Below are 22689 nucleotides of genomic sequence, written 5' to 3'. Positions count from 1 at the left end.
GTCAAGGCCATCAGTCTCTTTTGGGGAGTGCATCGACACCAGCTGAAGCTACAATGGCATTTTGTTTCTAGATTTCCTTCAGATATACTCCTGGAAGGCATACGTTTCATGTGTACCTGTTACAGACTGGTGTAGTGCTGCATTTTGTTCAGCAGTTTTCTATAAGCAGACTTAATTCTGGTTTCTAAGTTCCTAATTTCCTGTGTCTTGACAGTCACTGTTCATTGTTCTGTTAGGCATGCTCACAAGCACAGTTTTCTTCCAGGATATCTAGCAGTATGACTGCTTCAAACACTAAAATAAATGGCAAACCTTTATGCATGTATGTGTACATTTAATATATACAAAATCAGCAAGAACTCTGTTTAGTTCTTTATCCTGTAAAACCAGATAGCAGAAAAGTATTATACTTTAGTAAATGTAAGTACTGTGAGTGCATCCCTCCTCCCAGAGTTTGGTTGTCTGGGCCGAGGACTCAAGAATGCCAAAACTGTCACCGTGAAACACAGGCTGGCTACTCCTGAAAGGAGGGGAGCTGGGAGAGACCCCAAGAGCTTGCCACCCACAAACCTGTCTCACATCTTCTGGGCAAGATGAGTAGGACCTGTTCAAGTGTACTGGCTTTGGCTGGGATAGAGTTAATTTTCTTCATAGTAGTTCTATGGTGCTATGTCTTGGATTTTTGATGAAAACAGCATTGATGGCACACCAAGGTTTTAGTTATTGCTGAGCAGTGATGATACAGCACCAAGGCCTTTTCTGCTTCTCACATCACCCCACCAGCCAGGAGTCTGGAGGTGGGCAAGAAACTGGGAGGTGACACAGCCAGGACAGCTGACCCCAACTGGCCAGCTGGATATCCCAGACCATATGACATCATGGTCAGCAATAAAAGCTAGGGGAAGAAAGAGGAAGGGGGAACTTTAGGAGTTACAGTGTTTGTCTTCCCAAGTAACCATTACATATGATGCAGCCCTCCTTTCTCGGAGATGGCTGTCTGCCCATAGGAAGTAATGAATTACTTCCATATTTTTGCTTTGCTTTCATGTGCAGCTTTTGCTTTAAGCTGTCTTTATCTCAGGCCATGAGTTTTCTCACTTTTACTCTTCTGATTCTCTCCCTCATGTCACTGGAGGGGTATAAGCAAACAGCAGTGTGGGGCTGAGCTTCTTGGTAGGGTTAACCACAACACCAAAAACTGCTGCGAGTAACACAGAGCCCAGAATACCAGGCAAGTTCAAGGTGATGAGACAGGGTAAAGGGGAAGCCAGGAATGCAAGTCAGCAACTCAGAGACCCATAGTGATGAGGAAGGTCCAAGGCCAGGTTGGGACATCATCCTGTGGGTCACGATCTGGGCCCAGATCAGTGGGCCAATGGTCAGGAATAGGCAGGCTTTTGCAATGCAGTGGCATCTATAGTTCAGGTGGGATCCAAGCACTAGAGCCTAGAACCTTAGATCAGTTCCCACAGTAACCTGAGGACTTCTTGCAGTGTGGTTTGGAAGGGATGTCTCTAGGAGGGGTCCCTCCAAGGTCACCAGAGGGAGGGGACAGTCCTCAACTGTACTAAATTGGCCCTAAGCACAGTCAGCCAAAGCTCCAGGAGAAGGGAGCCCTTAAAGCAGGTATATTTAATAGCTCCATTAATTAACAGCTGCTGAGTGGAGAAAAAAAACTCACTCAAGACTTGAGAACCCTTCTCATGCTCTGTCAAACCAACTTCTTGCTCCATCCGGCCTTCTTTGGCTCCTTTTTTCATTTGCCAGATACTTAAGGTTTCTACACTTAAGCTTAAAAACAGAAGGATGATACAAAAGGGAAGCAGAAGGGAATGCCCTAAGTTACCACAGGCTAGCTAAAAAGAGGTAACAGTATGTCTGTTCCTTAAAGAAGTTAGGCCAATAGATTCAGAAATTCAACCCAGTTTTAACTGCTTGGAAAGTAAATAGCTTTAAGGCTGTGACTGTATTTCAAAGAAGAATTAAGACAGATGTCCAGTAACAGTTATTTAATTGAAATTGCTGATAAAATCACATAAGAACAAAGACTCAGAATCCTCTGCAAGTGACTTTTCACCCAAATGCCAGCAAGCAAGCACTGAGCCCACAGGTGCACACAGACCCATTTGAACATCCATGTCCTTCCCACCCCAGTGAGGGGAGGATTCCAGAGGGCTTACTTTCTGAAGACCCATTTTCTGAACATATGCAAAATATTATCTGGGAGTCACTTCCCCTTAGCAGCTTAAGCAGGTAGAACCTACTGCAACCATTACTTATAAGAATATCACTAGTCTTTCTTCCTGACCCCTATTGAAAGCCTGGGCTTCCCTAACTATTCTTATTTTTGTCACAATCAGGTTTTGTTGCAGTCAATATTTTCCTGTTCTAGCTAAACTGCCATTAAAAAAACAGAAAGCCTATAATGTAAAGTTAAAAGTCATTCCTTTACTACTGCTTACACTTAAAAACCCAGGGTTTTTTTCCTTAATTTTCTTCAGAACTATTCAGCTAATTCTGAAGTCTTCTTCTGTGGAACCACTTTTTCTGGATGTGATATAATAGTGAGTCAGTGAGTCAGCAGACAGCAAGCTTCCTGAGTGAAGTCAGCAGACCCTATTTCCCCCCTATTCTGTAACAGGGTAGGATGTGTCAGACAAACGTTGCCAGATTACTATATATATTTACCAGGACTACCTCATACTTAATCTTTGACCTTTCTCCTAATTTCTCTTCTTTCTTTTTGTACTTTCCTGGTCTTTTGTATCAAAGTCAACACCCTTGATTTGAAAAATAAGGAAAGGAAACAGATTCACAAATTAGGGTATCTGCTCCTGTGTCCTTTTACACTTGATCAGCCCTTATAGATCAATAACTATACACAAATACTAGGTGCAGAACTATTCAGGTAGCAGAAATACAAGAATTTATGCACTAAATAATTAATGTCAGCACCTCATTTTTTGCTAAATCCCTTCAGTGGGACCTACTTATAAGCTCTCTTTATGATAAAACTGGAAGATCATGGAGCTTCTACCAGGAAACAAACATCATGGCTTCCTTCCTTTACAGGCATGTAATGTTTCTCAGAACAGCTACAAATAAGAAAAGCAAAGCAAAAAAACCCAGCTCTGTGCTATTGTTTCATAAAAAATTTTAAAGTTTGGAACCATGAACAGCGATATCTCTAAATGCCATACTGAAGAAAAAATATTAACTTTCCAAAACTGTAAGGATCTTCTCAAAATGTAGTATACACTATTTGGAGCACCAAACATCTTCATGGACGTTATGCTAGTAACACTAAGTAATAACTATACTCAATGATTTTGCACTGATAATTGATAAAGGATATAAATACCTAATTGGGAGTGGAAGAACATTTTTTCTTTAACAGCCACTCCACTTCTGACAGTCCTAATTCTTAGACTTAAAAAATATATTAAAAACTTGTTGACAAAATTCTTAACTTCACTCAATTTTGGATTACACGCCAAGTGATCTGTTTAACATCCCTCAAGGAGCAGGCAAAGATTCAAATGGCTATTGCATAAATCTCTCAGGATTTAGAGGCCATGCTTTTATGACAGTTATTCTAAGGAAAAATGTATTTTTTTATGTTATTGGCAGATAATGGTTCATTTAGATCTGAATAAAAACATAGAAATAAAGCACTGTGCTGTAAAATGGCTGGTATTCATAAGCTGAGACACCATTTTAAACCATGAAAGTACATGTGATTTAATACTTTTTATGCAAAGGCTTTGTTCCCCCAGGTGAAACAGCCTCACAGTACTGTATTTGCTTTTGTAGAATATCTTAAATTTCACTGTCACTTTCACATCCCTCTTTCAAAAGACAAGTCTTATGAACTTAGCTTCTAGGGAGTCAGCAGCATAATTGCATCAAATCAAATGCAATATTTAGGTCTACAAAAAAAAAAAAAGACACATTACACACAAGAAGAATCTCAGTACTGTACACAGGGTTATGTAACAGGGGCAATGATTTCAGTACACTGCAATTATTTGTTGATTAGCAGCAAGACTGGTATATATGTGTATGAAATATACATGAGGAGCCTGAGCACAATAGCAGGCTTTAATCAGACTACCAGCCCTGTAACAATCATTCTGTGTTTTTCTTCTAAAAACTCTTTACCCAGTGAACTAGGGGTTCAGCTGCCTTTGTCCAAAATCTGGTCTATCAATGCAGCTGTGCAACCTTGGATGAGACTATTGCGAGAACAGCTATTGGAAGAAAGAGCTGTTAAGAAGCATCGTCTGAGGCCTGCACCCGCTCACCATCTGCCCATTCACTAAAAAACTGGATTTAAACCCAGTTTCTTGCTTTTGATCCTTACCTAATCAAAGCATGATGTAAGCGTGTTCTGCCTGGTCTTGTACCTAGCTGATCCTGAACCTTCCTTGCAAAATAAAATTCATAGAATCACCGAGGTTGGAAAAGACTCCTAAGATCATTGAGTGTTGCAGCACAAACAAACTAATAGGCTGCAACAAGGCTTTTACCATCAGTCAGATTCTACTGTCCATGCTGTTTCTCGTTTCTCCACTCCAGAGGCGAGGCCAGGCCAGGCCAGGCCGGGCCAGGCCACACTGCTCCTCCTCCATCCAACACCCTCTCCCCCAATCTTCAGGGCTATTTAACTACTTAGCAGGAACAAGCTACAGCCACACATCATCCACGTCAATCAACACACTGCCTATGAGGCAAGGCCACAAGCTGCATGTTATCAATGCTAATCAATCCACTGCCTTCATTCCTCTACAATTGAGTCCAACCATTAACTTAACAATGCCAAGGCCACCACTAAACCATGGCCCTAAGTGTCATGTCTGTACAACTTTTAAATACTTTCCAGGGACGACCACTCAACCACCTTCCTGGGAAACCTGTTCCAATGCTTGACCACCCTTTTGGTGAAGAATTTTTTCCTTATTAACCAATTTAAATGTCCTCTGGCACAACCTGAAGCTGTTTCCTCTTGTCCTATCACTTGTTATCTGGGAGAAAAGTTCAACACTCACCTCAGGTGGCTGTAGACAGCAGTAACGTCCCCCCCCTCAGCCTCCCCTTCTCCAGGCTAACCAGCCCCAGTTTCCTCAGTTGCTGCTGCTGAGTTGCTGCATAAGACTTGTGCTCCAGACCCTTCACCAGCTCCATTGCCCTTCTCTGGCCACGCTCCAGCACCTCCATCTCCCTCTTGCAGTGAGGGGCCCAAACCTGAACACAGCGTTCGAGGTGCAGCCTCACCAGTGCCCGGTACAGGGGGACCATCGCTGCCCTGGTCCTGCTGGCCACACTGTGTCTGGTACAAGCCAGGATGCTGTTGGCCTTCTTGGTCACCTGGGCACACTGCTGGATCGTATTTGGGTAGCTATTATGTTTATGCTCATTTAAGCTACTGTATTCAAAAATTATTGAATGTCCCATCGAAAACTAATGAAACAAACTATAACTGAAGAGTCAGTTTTGCCTTCAAAATCCTAGAAAGAATGCTGTTGCAGTCATCAGTGCTTTAAAATTCCTTTGCAGACTAAGTAAATAATACAGAATCCACATGGTTGTGGTGGTATTCTTTACATTTTTCTAATAAGAGGTATGTGTTCCTGTCTGTCTGTAATTGTGATTCTAAGGGAATTTTTGATTGAATAATGCTTTCCTAGACCTGTCCTGGTGTTTCACTGTGACACAGCTGGCATAACCAGTAATTCTAGTACATTATGCTTTGATTAAAGTCTACAGAACATACACAGCATAAAACCTGACAGTATCACAAGCCTGATCAAAGTTTCGTACGGTAGTAACAGTTCTGTTATGCAATTCGACGTACATCAGCATAAAAATTATCTGTGCAAGAGTGAAACAATGGTTCAGAAGAAATTATTCAGAATTCACCACAGTAAGCATACCATGTTGCATAAGACATGAAAACTGTAACTGTACTAGCATTACAAAAGTGTTGGCCAGTTCAGCACAGAAATAATCATTGAAGGAAAAAGCCAATTCCTGTTACATTAATGCTGATATGAATATGCTGAGCAGAACCACACTAATTCTAAACAACTTCTGTTGTTCCCTGGGTGCCTATTTACTTGTTCTCTTCTTAGAATCTTTGTTACTCCTACAAAATACTGAGGGATGGCCAGCTCTACTCACATGGTTAGTGACACCCCATTCTTACAGGGCAAGCAATGTCAACTCAAACCGCATGAAATTCTGCCTGACTTTCCAAGACTCCTCAAACAGACTAGATTTCCCTGTGCCAAGGGGCAGGAAGAGGCTCTTTTCTAGAGGTCAAGAGCCTTCAACGGACTGAGACAACTAACCAGGACAGCTTCACTTCAGGAGAAAGTAATCTCTGAATCAGACTCCAAAACAGTGACAACCAGTAGAGGTAGTAATAATCATCTCAGTGAAAAAGTATTAGGCACTACTAGAGCAAATGATGGTTTATAATTTCTGTCCTTCAAATATCACAGAACAATAAGTTGTTTGACAGAAATACTATTTTTTCCTAAAGTACAGTTTTCTTCTCAATAAAACTAGTTGGAACATTTACTTCTGCTTTGCAGGTGTCAACTAGGCAATTCAACAATATTTTACGGGTGCCAGTTTACAGGCTTTTTTAAACAAAAGACATGAATTAAACATATTAAAAGAATGCTGGCTTCTACATTTGTATGTTACATATGGAAAGAAGCATGTGTCACAGTAGAAAGGAAAATTTAGACAAACAAAATTTTAAATACCTTCCTATGAATGCCGCACACATCACTAAAAAAATTGCAGAATCTTTACAAAAGGCTATAGTATGAAGGACAGTAGGAGGGAACAGCCCAGAATTCTTCAAACTATCTCCATGGATTATGAACAAAATAGAAACTTAAACAGCAGCTTTGTTTATGTATAATAACCACAAACCTATTTACAGAGTTTTGGAAGCAATAGCTATAATTTGAAATATTTTCCCTTTGTCTACAAAAATTACACTATTGCTAAGACATTTAGAACCTGTTATGCTTCCTCCCACCACCACATGAAGGAATAAATCATAAACCAGAAACCATCCCCTTCCTCCCCTGCTTCAGTACAGTTGTATGTGCTGTGAATTACAAATAAAACTAGAACATTTGCATTTCAAATTACAGCCTGCTATTGTAACTGCATCTCTGTGCAGTAACACTCTGGCTACACAAAGCCAATGCAGCATCAATGGGACACAATACATTTGAATTCATCTGAAATGTCAGGACCTCCCAGACCATCAATTTTAGCCTGTTTTCACAATTTAAAAATCTACATCAGAAAGGTAGGTATGTAGATAGGTATTAAGGTCCATGTGATAATGAGGTTTATCTCAACAGATATTTATTTTATCCAGTCATATGAGGAATTCATAAGATCCAATTCGGTTAAGTGCTTAAACATTCATTTAATTTAAATAATATAGGTACACACATTGATTGGGGGATTTCACTACTATACGGACATACTTAAATCCTCTCTGCTCCTGTGTTAGACTCCTTTTACAAAACATTGTGGTCATACGGATTTACTAAGGATTAGCACAAAGTATTAAAACACTATGATCCCAATTTTATGTTCTGTGGAAAATACAGCTTGACAACATCCATAATTAGAGAAGCCTTCACTCTTACGATTTTATTGCTGAACTTCTGAAAACATTTTCAGCTTTTTAGGTAACACAGAAACCAATTTCAGTGTCTGAAGTTTTCTGAGAGCAGTTTATATAAAAAGGCCACATTGTATCAGGGAAAACTGAAAGCACATCAAAATCAAATAGAACTGGGGATAACCTGATGGTAGGAAATTAAATCAACTCTTCCATTTAAAGGATTTTTAGCTCCACCTAATGGTCAGAAAGGAAAAGATTTTTCTGTCCACCTATTTGCTATGTAATCATTATCTGAAGACACAATTGAATAGGGTGCATCCAAGCAATAGATATCATTATAACAAAATAACATTATGAGTAGGACTTTACAGCAACAATAACTTTTATTGGTTACATTAAAACATTATCTCAACAACTTTACCTCATACAATTAAAAGCTAATGGACACATGCTGTCCTTGGAGCTGGATCAATGTTTATTTAGCACAGCAGTTTCCAAAGAACAGGGCATGCTGACTTTTACTGCATTTGTATATTAAATAATAGGAAAGATCCTTAGTGCACAAAGATTGATAGCGCTTGAGGGAACTACATGAACTTATATCAGTGGAGATCTGGTCATTATGTTCTGCTTTATTTGCTGAAGCTTTGTTCCATATTGTACCAGTTACTTGTGTAAAGTGCATTCTCTAGATAAAAACAAAGTCCTTCACACATGCCACTCAAAGATGAATGTACTCATTTATTAGAAACCTGCAGGAGTTTTTTGTCCCACCAGGCATCAACTTAGAAGTATAGACCATCAGGCCAAGTCAGTGACATGTTGTGGATTTTTTTTATGTTCATATGCACAAATTCTGTATTTACCTTAATGCACATAAAACATCTTTCTTGTAAGTTTTGAGAAAAATAATGGGAAGGTACCTGGGGTTGCATAAACTAGATTCTTATAGTAAGTAATTCAGTTTGAATATTCATGTGAACACTGAAATATATAAACTAAAAATATTCTCCCGAAGTGCCATAAATTACTAAGGAAGATTTTAAACACTTTGTTGTTTTCCAAAAACTAATGCTGTTCTCACATCTATAACATCTGAATTTGTATGCAGTGTATTTTTAGTAGTGGTAGATCTCCATGGAAAATCTTTCAGTATCACAGTAGCTTCCATCTCGAAATGTGCCTCTGGCTCTAGACACTAAGTCACCAAGAGTGGGCAGATTTGGGCTTAGTTACAAATTTTTTATGAAGGACCTAAATACAGCTGAAATGTGATCTGACTTGTGTAGTCATTAGCTTCAGGGAGGGGTAATTCTGTCCCAGACTGTATGCAGAAGCATGTAACCTCTCTGTGTTTCCCTGCTTAGTAATTTGATGGGAGGTATACACAGGTGACAACTTCTAAGATGACGCTTGCACTGCTATCTAATAAGAAAATACCAAGAACAACTAATAACATACCACAAGAAACTTCAAAAAGCATTTTATACCCTGTTCTGTTAAATAGGATTGTAGCTTAATGTTCATTCTGCAAATACCACTATCCTTCCTTGGGAATTTATGTGCACTTTCTATTTAAAAACACAAAAAAACCCAAGAGGACAAAACCATCATCAGATAGAATCATGGGATCATAGAATGGCTTGGGTTGGAAGGGACCTTTAAACATCATCGAGTTCCAACCCCCCTGCCACGGGCAGGGACACATTCCACTAGACCAGGTTGCTCAAAGCCCCATCCAACCTGGCATTGAATATTGCAGGGATGGGGCAGCCACAGCTTCTCTGGGCAGCCTGTTCCAGTGTCTCACCACCCTCACAGTAAAGAATTTCTTCCTCATATCTAATGTAAATCTACCCTTGTTCAGTTTAAAGCCATTACCCCATGTCCTGTCACTACATGCCCTTGTGAGAGGTCCCTCTCCAGCTTTCTTGTAGCCCCCCTTTAGGTGCTGGAAGGCCGCTATAAGGTCTCCCTGGAGCCTTCTCTTCTCCAGGCTGAACAACCCCAACTCTCTCAGCCTGTCTTCACAGGAGAGGTGCTCCAGCCCTCTGGTCATCTTTGTGACCCTCCTCTGGACTCGCTCCAACAGGTCCACATGCTTCTTATGCTGGGGACCCCAGAGCTGAAGGCAGCACTCCAGGTGGGGTCTGATCAGAGCAGAGTAGAGGGGGAGAGTTCCCTCCGCCTGCGGGCCACACTTCTTTTGATGCAGCCCAGGATACGGTTGTCTTTCAGGGCTGCAAGCGCACGTGGCCCACTCATACTGAGTGTCGCATCCACCAACGCCCCCAAGCCCTTCCCCGCAGGGCCGCTCTCAATCCACTCAGTGCCCAGCCGGTATTTGTGCTTGGGATTGCTCCAACCCAGGTGCAGGGCCTTGGCCTTGGCCTTGCTGAACTTCATGAGGTTTGCCCAGGCCCACCGCTCCAGCCTGTCAGGGTCCCTCTGGATGGCATCCCTTCTCTCCAGTGTGTCAACCTCACCACACAGCTTGGTGTCATCAGCAAACTTGCTGAGGGTGCAATCAATGCCACTACCCATGTCTCTGACAGACATGTTAAATAATCCTCATCCTGATACCAACCCCTGAGGAGCACCACCCATCACTGGTGTCCACTTGGACACTGAGCTGTTGACCACAACTCTTTGAGTGTGACCATCCAGACAATTCCTTATCCACCAAGTGGTCCCTCCATCAAATCCGTGTCTCTGCAGTTTAGAGAGAAGGATGTCTTGCAGGACAGTGTCCAGTGCTTTTCAAAAGTCCAGATAGATGATGTCAGATTCTCTTTTTTCATCCACCAATACTGTAACTGCGTCATAGAAGGTCACCTAATTTGTCAGGCACAATTTTCCCTTAGTGAAGCCGTGTTGGAAGCCACCATTCACTTGCCAATGCCTTAGCATAGCTTCTGAGAGGATCTGCTCCATGATCTTGCTAGGTACAGAGGTGAGACTGACCATCCTGGAGTTTCCTGGGTCTTTGTTATTTCCCTTTTTAAAAATGGGGTTATGTTTCCCCTTTTCCAGTCCATGGGAACTTCACCAGTCTGCCATGACTTCTCAAATACAATGGATAGAGGCTTAGCCACTTCATCCGCCAGTTCCCTCAGGACACATAGATGCATCTCACCAGGTCCCATGGACTGTGCATCTTCAGGTTCCTTAGATGTTCTCAGGGCTGATCTTCTATAGTGGGCAGTTCTTCATTCTCCCAGTCCCTGCCTTAGCTTTCTGCAACCTAGATGGTGTGGCTGAAGCACTTGCTGGTGAAGACAGGCAAAAAAGTCACTGAGTACCTGAGCCTTCTCCATACCCCAGGCAACCAGGTCTCCTGTTTCCTTCCAGAGACAACCCACATTTTTAATTTTGTTTTATCACCGACATATCAGCCTATAGAAGCTTTTCTTCTTGCCTCTTTCATCCCTGGCCAGATTTAATTCTATCAGGGTTTTAGCTTTCCTACCTTGGTCCCTGGCGGCTCAGACAATGTCTCTGTATTCATCCCAGGCTACCTGTCCTTGCTTCCACCCTCTGTAGGCTTCCTTTCTGTGCTTGAGTTTGTCCAGGAGCTTCTTGTTCATCCATGCAGGCTTCCTGGTACTTTTGCCCGACTTCTTCTTTGTTGGGATGCACCACTTGTGAGCATGGAGGAGACGATCCTTGAACATCAACCAGATTTCTTGGGCCCCTCCAGGGCTTTATCCCATGGTACTCTACGAAGCAGATCCCTGAAGAAACAGAAGTCAGCAATCCTGAAGTTCAGGGTAGTGAGCCTGCTGTGCGCCCTTCTTGCTGCCCTAAGGATCTTGAAGTCCATCCTTTCATGGTCACTGCAGCCAAGGCTGCACTTGAGTTTCACATTGCTCACCAGCCCCTCCTTGCTGGTGAGAACAAGGTCCAGCATAACACCTCTCCACCTCTCCTCGTTGGCTCCTCTGTCACCTGGAGAATGAAGTTAATCATTAATGCATTCCAGGAACCTCCTCAATTGCCTGTGCCCTGCTGTGTTGTCCCTTCAACAGATACCGGGATGGCTGAAGTCCCCCATGAGGACTAGGGCTTGTGAATGTGAGGCTGCTCCTGTCTGTTTATAGAGGGCCTCATCTGCTTGATCTTCCTGGCATGCAGCCTGTAGCAGATCCCCACTGTAAAATCACCTGTCCCTGCCCTCCCTTTAATCCTGACCCATAAGCCCTTGGTCATCTCCTCATCCATCCCCAGGTGGAGCTCCGTGCACTCCAGCTGGTTATTGAAAAAAAAGGATGACACCTCTTCCTTATCTCCCCTGCCTGTCCTTCCTAAAGACCCTGTATCCTTCCATTCAAACACTCCAGTCATAGGAGCCATCCCACCACATCTCTGAGATGCCAATAAGATCATAGCCCTGCAGGTGTGTGCACATCTCTAGCTCCTCTTGTTTATTCCCCATGCTATGTGGGTTTGTGTAGAGGCATTTAAGTTGGGCCCCCAGTAAATCTGGCTTACTGGCTGAAGTGGCTGGAATTCCTTTGTGCTGCTCTTCAGGTAGTCTCCTGCTGAACTTCAAGCTATGGCATCTCTTGCTGGCACTGGCATCAAACTGGTAGGAGCAGGATGGATTGAGGTTCCCTTCCCCCAGCAACTTTAAAGCCCTCTCCTCTTCACCAGCTTGACAAGCTGTCACGTGAAAAGGGGATGTGGGCTGTGGGTGAGAGTGTTTCTTGATCCCTAATGTTTGATCTCTATCAGCACCCCAGGGAAATTGAGACTCTTGTCCCCAACCAGTCTGTCAGCTCCCCTTATAGGGACCCTTCACCGGACACTCCCGCTGGATCAGAGGGCAATTCAACTGACTTGTTCAGGGAAACACCCAACAGCATAAGGGGGACCCCTCAGTGGGTCTTCCCACTTTATTAAAATACGTTATCCACATCAGAGACTGCTAGCACCACAAAGGACTAACACTAACAGTTTATGGAATAACACTCTTTATTAGTATCAAATTGTGACAGAATAAGGTTCAAAGATTGCTGGAGGTAAATACACTGACTGCAAAGCAAGCTTTAAACAATATATGTAATAACAGCTAACATACGTTAGTCATAGGAAAAAGGTTCTCACCCAACAGGCATCCCTGTGGGGGAGAAGACAGGTTCAGCCCATCAACTGATCCCAGAGGTTACAGTGGAGTCTTCCCCAGCTTCTCCCCTCAGCTGTTCACCTTTCATACCTCATAGTACATTGCGTATTCATTCATCATACACAGGACTGGTTGCAAGTTTCTTGCTTTTAATGCAAATTAGTACACATCTTCAGATAGCACTGCTGAAGTTTTTTACTTGCTACACATACTTCTCAGGCAGGGTTTTGCCCTCTTTTGGAGGGGGCTATTTGAGTTGGAGATTGTGATCTCCCACCACCACAATTATCTTTATCTTACTTTCAACTGCTTTTCTGTTGATGTCAGTGAATTGCAACACCTTATCATCCTGTTTCCACTCATATGGGAATTTTTGAATTTTTTTGATTTTTTTTTTTCAAAAAAGCCAGAGCTTTCCTCATTTGAAGGGTTCTTTCTGCATGACTTAGATAACAGCGTTCTTTTCACCATCTGTTCTTTGTTTCTCATCCTCCCCAAGGCTGACTACCCTGATCAGAAGTCCCTTCACTTTAGAGTGAGTCAGATTGACCTAGCTTTGTGAAACTGAATTAGAGTTGGGTAATTTGGAAGTTTACAATTCCCCCCAACTCTGCACTTATTTAAGTCCAGGATTAGTCCATTTCCATCACATTCAGGTCAAGCTTGAGTGACTCCAGTCATACAGACTGTGGTTACTAACTGGTATATTGTGCCCAGTGAGGTGTAGTAGTACTTTGGAGGCAGGTAACTTTGAGATGGAGGTGTGCGTTAGTATTACAATGAGATTATTTCATTTGTGGAGAGCCATTTTGCTACAATGGTTGACTAAACCACGGACATCTCATGGATTCTTCATGCAACAACTGGTATGCAGCTTATCAGCTGTGTGATGCCATCAAGTTCCATTCCTAACAGAGCATGACCTGGGTGTCTCTAATCTGGTCCATCCTCCATCACTCCTATCAGCATGTGCTGAGCTGGCAGGATGTGTTGCTTAGGGAACAGAGGTGATGTAGATTCCGTGCATGCCAACCATCCTGAAAGCAATAGCTGTCTTTTACCCTAAAAAGCTTTCTGTAATACTATTCTTCTATTAGGACCCAATTTTCTCTAATTCCCCCCCTCAAGGCGATTTTCCCACACAAGCCTATGACCAAAGATGCTCTTCCCATTCTTGTCAGATGGATCCCATCAGCCCCTAGTAGACCACATTTCTCAAAGTGGGTCCCACGGTCTAAGTAGGTGAACCATTGGCTGTGGCACCACTCCTGTAAGCATTTGTTGATTCACCAGATTTGACCAGCCCTTTTTAACTCCTTCCCTTTAACCCGGAGAATTGTTGAAAAAATCACCTCTGCTCCAGTGTTCCTTACTGCTGCTCCCAGGGCTCTGTTATCCTTCTTTTAAAGAAGATAGAAAAGAGCAACAAGAAGACCCTAGAAATAGATTAACATGTGCCAACATAAATATTTTTAATAAGCCACAAAAATATATATAATGTTTTAAACAGTCTTAGTTTGTTTAGAACTGAGAAGAAAGCTTGCTGTACCTAAACCATAGCTACTCCAACTAAGTTTTTGTTAGACTGCACTGTCATTAACATCACTTTACAGATAGGCTGTTCTGCAAAATTTTGTAGGTGTTCAAAATAAAACCAGTTAACTATTAATGGAAATACATGAAAGTATGAAATATACAGTACCAGTTTCTCATTAGGATACTTAGTGATCCAGATTCTAATCACACTAAAGCTCCTTAATGTCCTTGTTAACAATGCAAGGAACCTTTCTATTTCTAGAGTTTTGCAAATAGGAAAACTTACTATTTTGGAAATGTACATATTTTAGTGTACAAGTAAGTAAGTATAGACTTCAAGCTACAGTACAAAGCTATTCTGAATTTGATTAAGATTACTGTACAGGTATTAAACTGTATGCTCATAATATAAAATGCTAAAGGAACAACTTCTGCTGGTGTACAATAGTATCCCACTATGAATGTATAAAGCTCTTTATCAAATATTAATCACTCCATTTGAAATATACTCAAAATAAAAAAAATAAATGTATATAAACTAATGGTTTATACCTTTCATGTTTTGGAAGTGCCAAAGAACACTAGATTTATGAAAAGTTTGAGCTCTTATCGTACCTCCATTAAAAAGAATACACAAATATCACTGTACTGCAAATAAGTACCTTAGAAGTTGTATATCCACAGAATGTCATAAAGCATGTGACATCAGTCCATGCTCTCAGTCAAATCTAGATAGTCTAAGTCTGTTGTGCTTGGGCAACACATAAGCAAGGCTGACTACCTTACCAGGCAACTATTTCTGAACTAATGCATATCATTGTGTTTCACCCAGTGCCAACCATACATTTATTCTTGCTATTACTTACTTTATTTGTAAAATAACATTTGCTTTTGGATTGTCTCAGATTAAAACAAAGACTTTACAGGGGTTTGCAATGTTTCATGTATAAACCCACATAAGTTACATGAAGTCTGAAACCAGTTTTAGCAGAGAAGTATTTTTCTATTTGAGTCCTAAGTTTTCTAGTTAGTCAATAGTAATGTAAAATTACAACAGTACTTCACACTTTTGGTGTGCTTTTATCCTGATATGTCACAAAGTTATGGAAAATATTATTTATACAATATCATGATTAGCATAGAGGGATTAAGGAATTTATTCAAGCTAGTTTAAAAGCCCAGGGGAGGAAGTAGAAATATAGTAGCTGTATGTATTTCTTGTGCCTTTATGATATGCTCTGCCTACTAGATTTTGCTGTTTCCTGAAAACGTATAAATGAACAACATGAATCTGGAACATACCTGCACATTTCACTGCCAAAGAGCACTGAATAGATCATATACCTAATGCTGTCTCTTAGTTATGTGGTAGGTAACAAAACTGGGAAAGAAGTGGAAAGCTGCAGCAAAGATTCAGCGGAAAAGCACAGTGAGCAGTTACTCTTCTGAAAAGAGCAGAGAAATACATGGGGCAAAGAGAACACAAACTTCTAAGGTCATGACTGAAACCACCACCCATGGTAAACTGCAGAGAACTCTATTTACTTTAGAGAGATGAAAGGCTGAGTCATTGAGCCAATGACATAAACCTTGGGTAGGGAGATATCCTACCTCATTCCTCACTCATCTGATGCCAGAAATATGTCACAAGGTCATTCCCCCCAGCTTTTTCAAGCAGGAGGTAGAAAACTTGAACAGAGAGGCCTCTGGGAATGCTGCAGTCTTTTTGTGTTCAAATGAAAACACCATTAGCTGAGAAAATAAAAGGGCTAAGTGGCATTCATCTAGTTAACTGTTCACCTATGACGCCCTGAAAAAGAATCACTTCTGTACTCTCCAACAGGATCAAATATTCTGTTTCTACATACACACCAATCTCAGTACTCAGTGTGTTCTCACACCTGACTTCCCACCCTTTTCCCTGTAAAGTACTTAATAAATGAAAAAGGAACTGTGAAAGGAAAAACACCCAAACACATACACACCCATTTGCTATATTTACATACGGTCTGGAACATAGGACCAAACTCCATTATTTGCACTGATTGATTATTTTTCCCTTTGAGGGAAGGGTCTCAGGTAGGTGCTTCCAGGATTAAAAGCATAACAGTGGATTTAGCTTCTAAGTCTGCTTAACTTCATTTACCCCGAATTCAAACTGTGAAGTTTTTTTGTAGAAGCCTGGAGTATCTGGATGCGGCAGCTCTACCTGCTGTCCCACACCTCCAGCAGTACTTACCTGCTTCCACAGTAACTCGACCTGCTATGAGCATGTAATTGCTTTTCAGAAGTACTTTCTGAAGGATTCCTTAAGCTGACTGACTAGCTTGGGAAAGGAACGCCTTTGCTGCCTTTCTTTCACTAGCAAAAGCATTTGTGAAGCCACAAGAAAACTAAACCTGTGGGGTTTTGTTTGGGTTTTTTTTTTTTTTAAATATGTTAGCTGTCTGTCTTATTCACTCCACAAGAACATGAACTGTCTTGCCGACATAAAAGAGTTAAGAAGAGAACTAAGAACTAGGCACTGGGATGTGATGGAGGCTTCCTCAATTGGCCTGAGTGTTTGTGTAATCATAACCTAAGTTAAAGGGTCTCAGATTGCATTAAGACATCTGTCTCTGCAGACATACTAAACCTAGTCTTCATTAGTATGTAGCCAAAGATCCTACCACTAAAACTGCTTACCAGGAAGCTTTTCCCCTCATATATATCCTCACAGAGTGGGATGGCTGAGGACACATGGCTGTCACTGAGATTAGATAACTGGGAGTTAACAGGGAAGAAGAGGAGCGGTAGAGTCAGAGGACAGAAAAGTAGTGAGAAAGCTACAGTCAAGCAGCAGAAGCCTGTGGCTAACTCTCAGGGAGAACCCCCCCTAGTGAGGAGTAACTGATGCCATGCAGCTCCCAGACACCTGGGTTCATACTCAAAGACCCTCACAATACCTCTAGTCCCCAGCTACATCACCACTCCCTTTTCAGGAAGCATTTGCACTTCCCTAGTGTAAGGATTGTTGTTCCTTTAATTCTTGAATAGAAATGGCAATATAATGATCTACGTTTACTTGCCTTCATTTCCTTTTCTGTTTTGTTCAGCTTTCTAGGAGCATGCCTATTTCCTACTGTATCTGTCAGACTTAACAAGGAATTCAAGGAATTACTATTAATACTGACAAAGTTTTCCGCATCTACCTTTTATCTTTCTGTTAAGGGCAAATAAAATAAATTAATTTTGCTCAGTGTTACACACTTCCAATCAGTCCTCCTCACAGGACCAATCAAAGGCTAGTGGGGTAGGCTTTATTTTTTAAAATAAATGAGCTAAATGTCTAAATTAAAAATTGCTGTTTGCTCTTTGTGAAGGTATTATTTATGCTAATCAAGTCAACCCCTATCTTTTGATAAACTGAGAAAGTTACAATCCTTTAGTCTCTTTGTAAAACATCTCCTCCAGGCATTTTCAATATATTCAGCTGATATCATAGCATCTCTAAACTAAACTATATATCTGTTTTCTCTAAGACTGCCCTTTTCAGTACAAAATACCAATAAGTACCTTGGCCACACAATATTCCCCAAGGACTGATAACCATTTCTGCCTCAGACTACCAACAGCTTCTGTTTAATATGAATCACTAGGATATTCTCCTTACCTTGACTGTTACTTTATGTATCTGTTACACACATTATATAATGTGTGTAACAGATAACATAAACAGATTACAAGAGAAGAGAAACCAGATCGAGTTCAGAGTCACTTTGCCATCATTGTATTGCAAAAGTCAAAATGGAACAAAAATAGTTATCCATGATGACTATTAATAACAAAAACAGTGAAGACTTAAGATACTGAGAATTTCAGGGTCTATGGTACTGAACTGGCTACAAGAAATCAGTTTTCTTGGAAAGGAAATTAAAAATTATGTTATGTTACTAAACACAGCCAATAATACCTAAGTAAGTACCTACAGGTTGTAAGTTGGGTTTGATAGGCAAGGGACAGAATGAGTCAGCATAAACTGACCTGAACTTTGAAACAAAATTTATGTTCAGAGATATTCCTATTGGGCTAGGGTCAATTATCTCATCAATTACAGGTAGATCAAAAAACACATAAATCACAAATCTGAGCATACTTACAAAATAACTGTCTTTTGTACATTTTTGCTCGCACAGGCTGACCAGTCAGGTCAACAGCAAACAGAACATTCAGCTGAGTAGACAGAAGTGGCTGTTGTGTAACAGCAAACCCAGGAACCTGCTAAAAAAAACAGAGCAAAAGCTAACAGTGAAGACCAGACAACCGAGAGTTGTAGCAGAAGCAGACATTGGAAGAAACTTGTGTTATTTAAAACTCCCCATTCTATGGGCTGCCAAAACCAAGAGGTACAATGCTTAATTATTTTTAGCAGGAGTAACATCTCTTTTTCAACTGCTGGGGACTCATACAAGAAACAATACTTGCGGAAATCATAAACATTTTGAAAACAGTTCTAAGACCCATTATCTTCTGCAACTGAAAGCTTTTAGAGGGAAAGGGAACATAATGTTTCCAGAAAAATAAACAGAAAAAGCCTTAGGAAGATAAATGTTTCAAAAAAATCCTACCACATTTTAAGGAGAGAGGGTCACGATAACTTGATTTCTGAAATGAATAATTTCAAAGTATTCCTGAATTTAGGCCAATATTTAAAGCAGCATATGTTAATTTTTTTAAAAAGTCTGTATAAAGAAAAGAATCTTTCTGCTCCCCTGCTGGTATTTATGAAGACCTTTTCAGCAAGAACAGCCTGTCTGACTTGACAGACGACTGTGACAACTAGAGAAAACTTACAAGATTGGATTGAAATTCTGACACTTTCAGACAAAATGGTGGTTTTCAGATACATGGGTTTGCTGAAATAGAGTTGTCAATTACAAGTACATTTTTAATTAAAGTGAACCAGATACATCTTTTAAGCTGAAGTTACGTTTATCTGTATGTTTACCCTGTCTCTGTATGTCACTGATTAAATGATTAAAGCCAGAATGAGCTTGTGCATCTTCAGTTTCTACCCTATATCATACAGCCTGACTGAATAAACTGTGAAATCATACCAGCTGTACAAGATGAAGTATTTAGGCTCAGAGGTTTCTGTCTTATACAGCTATTCAAAAGTAAGCAGTGATCAGGATCTTTCACATACTACAGTGACAGCATTGCTTCAAGCAATTTTTAACAGATCACAATTAGCAGAACTCCTTGGGACAGTAGGCAACCAACCATCCCTTTGTTAATTTTCATTATCTGCTTTCTGGACAAAACTTGTACTCCATATGTCAATTCCAAAAGCCAGAGAAGCCAAAGTGGTCTCTGATGTCATGTCCATAGTTTGTATGACTGTGGAGGCAACTACAGGATTAAGGAATGAAATTTTACAGTGGTTATGAAGAAATTATCAAGTGCTCAGTCAGGAATATGTCAAGGGAAGGAATTTTTATTCCCAAGGGCTCAAAATAAGCTTATCACAGACTGAATCAACATAAATCCACACCTATTCATGTCAGAAGCACCCAAAGTTAATAAATTATTTACTGCGATGAGGCTAAAGGATCAGGTCTTCCTGGAAATGTAGATTTGGCAATTGGCAACAAATGAAAATCAAGGCAATTCCTGAAAACTACCTGAACCTACCTTGAAGGGTTTTTTTTTTTTTGCTACTCTGATCGAACTTAAATGAAATTATTTGCTATAACATAAAATTCTTAAATTACAGGTTTTTAGCATCAGTCACAAGCTGCCTGGCACATGTGTGCTATTGAGTATTATTTTTGAACAAAAAAACCCACATTGATGCTTCCATTATCTGCTCCTGTTAAAAGGTAATAAGGGCAGGGTAGATCAAGAGACCCATGTTATTCCAGAACAAAAAATTATTTTAGGTGCAAGGATCAGAGCTAACCTGTCTAGGCCAAAGTGGTACAGAAAGACATAAATTAGCTGCCTTTCATGTGGCCTCTCTCTCTCCTTTGGATAGGTGAAATTTAATGATAGCATGAGCAATACAGTGACTAAGTGCTACCAAAAGGATGGTCATCTCGTATTTTATGGCAGTGACTTTTTGGGGTGTCTTGTTCAACTCACAAATTCGGGGAAAAAAAATGAACACTTTAAAACACGTCTTGAGTTTCCTAGTGGGTTAGAGAATTGAACTGGCTTAATGGAACTTCTGATGATTGTCAGAGCTGCTGCGAGGTGACGGAAATCTGCAGCCAGAAGGGAAGACACAGTCCTTATTTAGAAAATAATAGAACAAAATAGAATAGAACAGAACAGAACAGTTACAGTTGGAAGGGGCCTACAACAATTATCTAGTCTGACTGCCTGACCACTCCAGGGCTGACCAAAAGTTAAAGCCTATTACTGAGAGGATTGTCCAAATGCCTCTTTAGGCACACTAAAGACACTGACAGACTTGGAGCATCAACCAAGTAACGAAATGGTTCCTAATCTCCAGTCTAAACCTCCTCTGTCACAGCTTTGAGCCGTTCCCACATGTCCTGTCACTAGATCCCAGTGAGATCAGCACCTCCCTCTGCACTTACCCTCCCCAGAAAGTTTCAGGGAGCAATGAGGTCACCTCTCAGCCTCCTTCTCCCCAAACCAGACCAGCCCAAAGTCCTCAGACGCTCCTCATAGGACACTCCTTGCAGCCCTTCCCTCCAGCTCTGTTGCCCTCCTCTGGGTGCATTCAAGGACCTTGACATCCTTCCTAAATTGCGGGGCCCAGAACTGCACACAGTACCCAAGGTCAGGCTGCACCAGCGCTGAATGCAGCGGGATAATCCCCCCTTCTGACCGGCTGGTTACGGCGTGTTTGGTGCCCCCCAGGACGCGGTTTGCCCTCCTGGCTGCCAGGGCACGCTGCTGACCCAAGTGAGCTTAATGCCCACCAGCACCCCCGGTCCCCTTGCTGCAGGGCTGCTCTCCAGCCACTCCTCTCCCAGCCTGTGCTTGTGCCTGGCATTACTCCATCCCACATGCAGAATCCAGCACTTGCATTTGTGAAATTTCATGCCATTAATCCTTGCTCAATGTTCCAGTCTATTCAGATCCCTCTGCAAGGTCTCTTGTCCCTCAAGAGAGTCAGCAGCACTTCCCAGCTGACTATCATTGACAAATTTACTAATGGTGCGTTCAACTCCTGGATCCAGACAGTTGATACATGTATTGAACAGAACTGTTCAATCCCTAGAACGGAACCCTGAGGAACAGCACCAGTGACCGGTCACCAGCCAGACGGAGCCCCATCCACTGCAGCCCTCTGAGCCCTGGCATTCAGCCAGTTCCTCAACCAGTGCACCGTGAACCTGCTCATCTCACAGTGGGACAGCTTGTCCAGAGGGTGCTATGAGGGACAGCATGAAAAGCCTCACTAAAATCCAGAAAAACTACATCCACCACTTTCCCTTCACCCACTGGGTGGGTGACCTTATCATCGAAGGATATGAAATTAGCTAAACAGGACTTTTACTTTGTGAACCCGTGTTGACTGTGCCTGATGACTGCACTGTCCCTTAAATGGCTTTCAGAGGCACCCAGTACAATCTTCTCCGTAATTTTTCCAGGAACTGAGGTTAGACTAACAGGTCTGTAGTTTCCCAGTTCTCCCCTGGTGCTCTTCTGGTAAACTGGAATAACGTTGGCTAGCTCCCAGTCAGCAGGGACCTCCCCAGGCTCCCAAGACCTTTGGCAGGTGATCAAGAAGGTTCTTGCTGTAACACCTGTTAGCACCTTCAGTACTCTGGGATGAATCCCACCAGGCCCCATGGACTTGCAAACATATAGCTGATCTCTTGTGACTTTAATGACATGCACCCCTTGCCTGTGGGGGCCCAGGCATGTGCCACAGCTCGTCTATCCCACTAAGCTTCTCCTTTCAGAAAAAGCGCCGAGTACCAGGCGGGTAAGGAGAATCACACAGGGAGCATGCGGCCTTTTCTGGGCAGATGGCTGTAATGACCTGAAGAGTCAACTTTCTGGTAGGTCTTCTCGTACAAACAAATATCTTACGGAAGCCGGGGCGCAGGCCAGCACCAGCCGGGGCTGGCACCTCACAGAAGCCTACCCTTCACCTCGCTGCCTGCCCGGCAGGCCCCCCGGGCCACCCCGCCCCCCGCCTCCCCGCCGCGGGGCGCAGACCGCCACGCAGGTGCCCGGGCCGCGGGACCCGGCCGGCCGAGGCTGCCGCGCGCTGCCGGGCCTCCCCGGCGCAGCCTGGCCGACGGCTGCCGCCCGCGGGCGCCCCCTGCCCGCAACAGCCACCCCGGCCGCGCTGCGCGCCCGCTCCCCGGCCCCGCCGCCACCGCCTCCTTTCGGGGCGGGCCTA

This window comes from Falco biarmicus, chromosome Z (assembly GCF_023638135.1).
Source record: "Falco biarmicus isolate bFalBia1 chromosome Z, bFalBia1.pri, whole genome shotgun sequence".
Taxonomy (NCBI): Eukaryota; Metazoa; Chordata; class Aves; order Falconiformes; family Falconidae; genus Falco; species Falco biarmicus.
The sequence above is the reverse complement of the archived record's forward strand: the minus strand, read 5'-3'. Positions refer to the sequence as shown.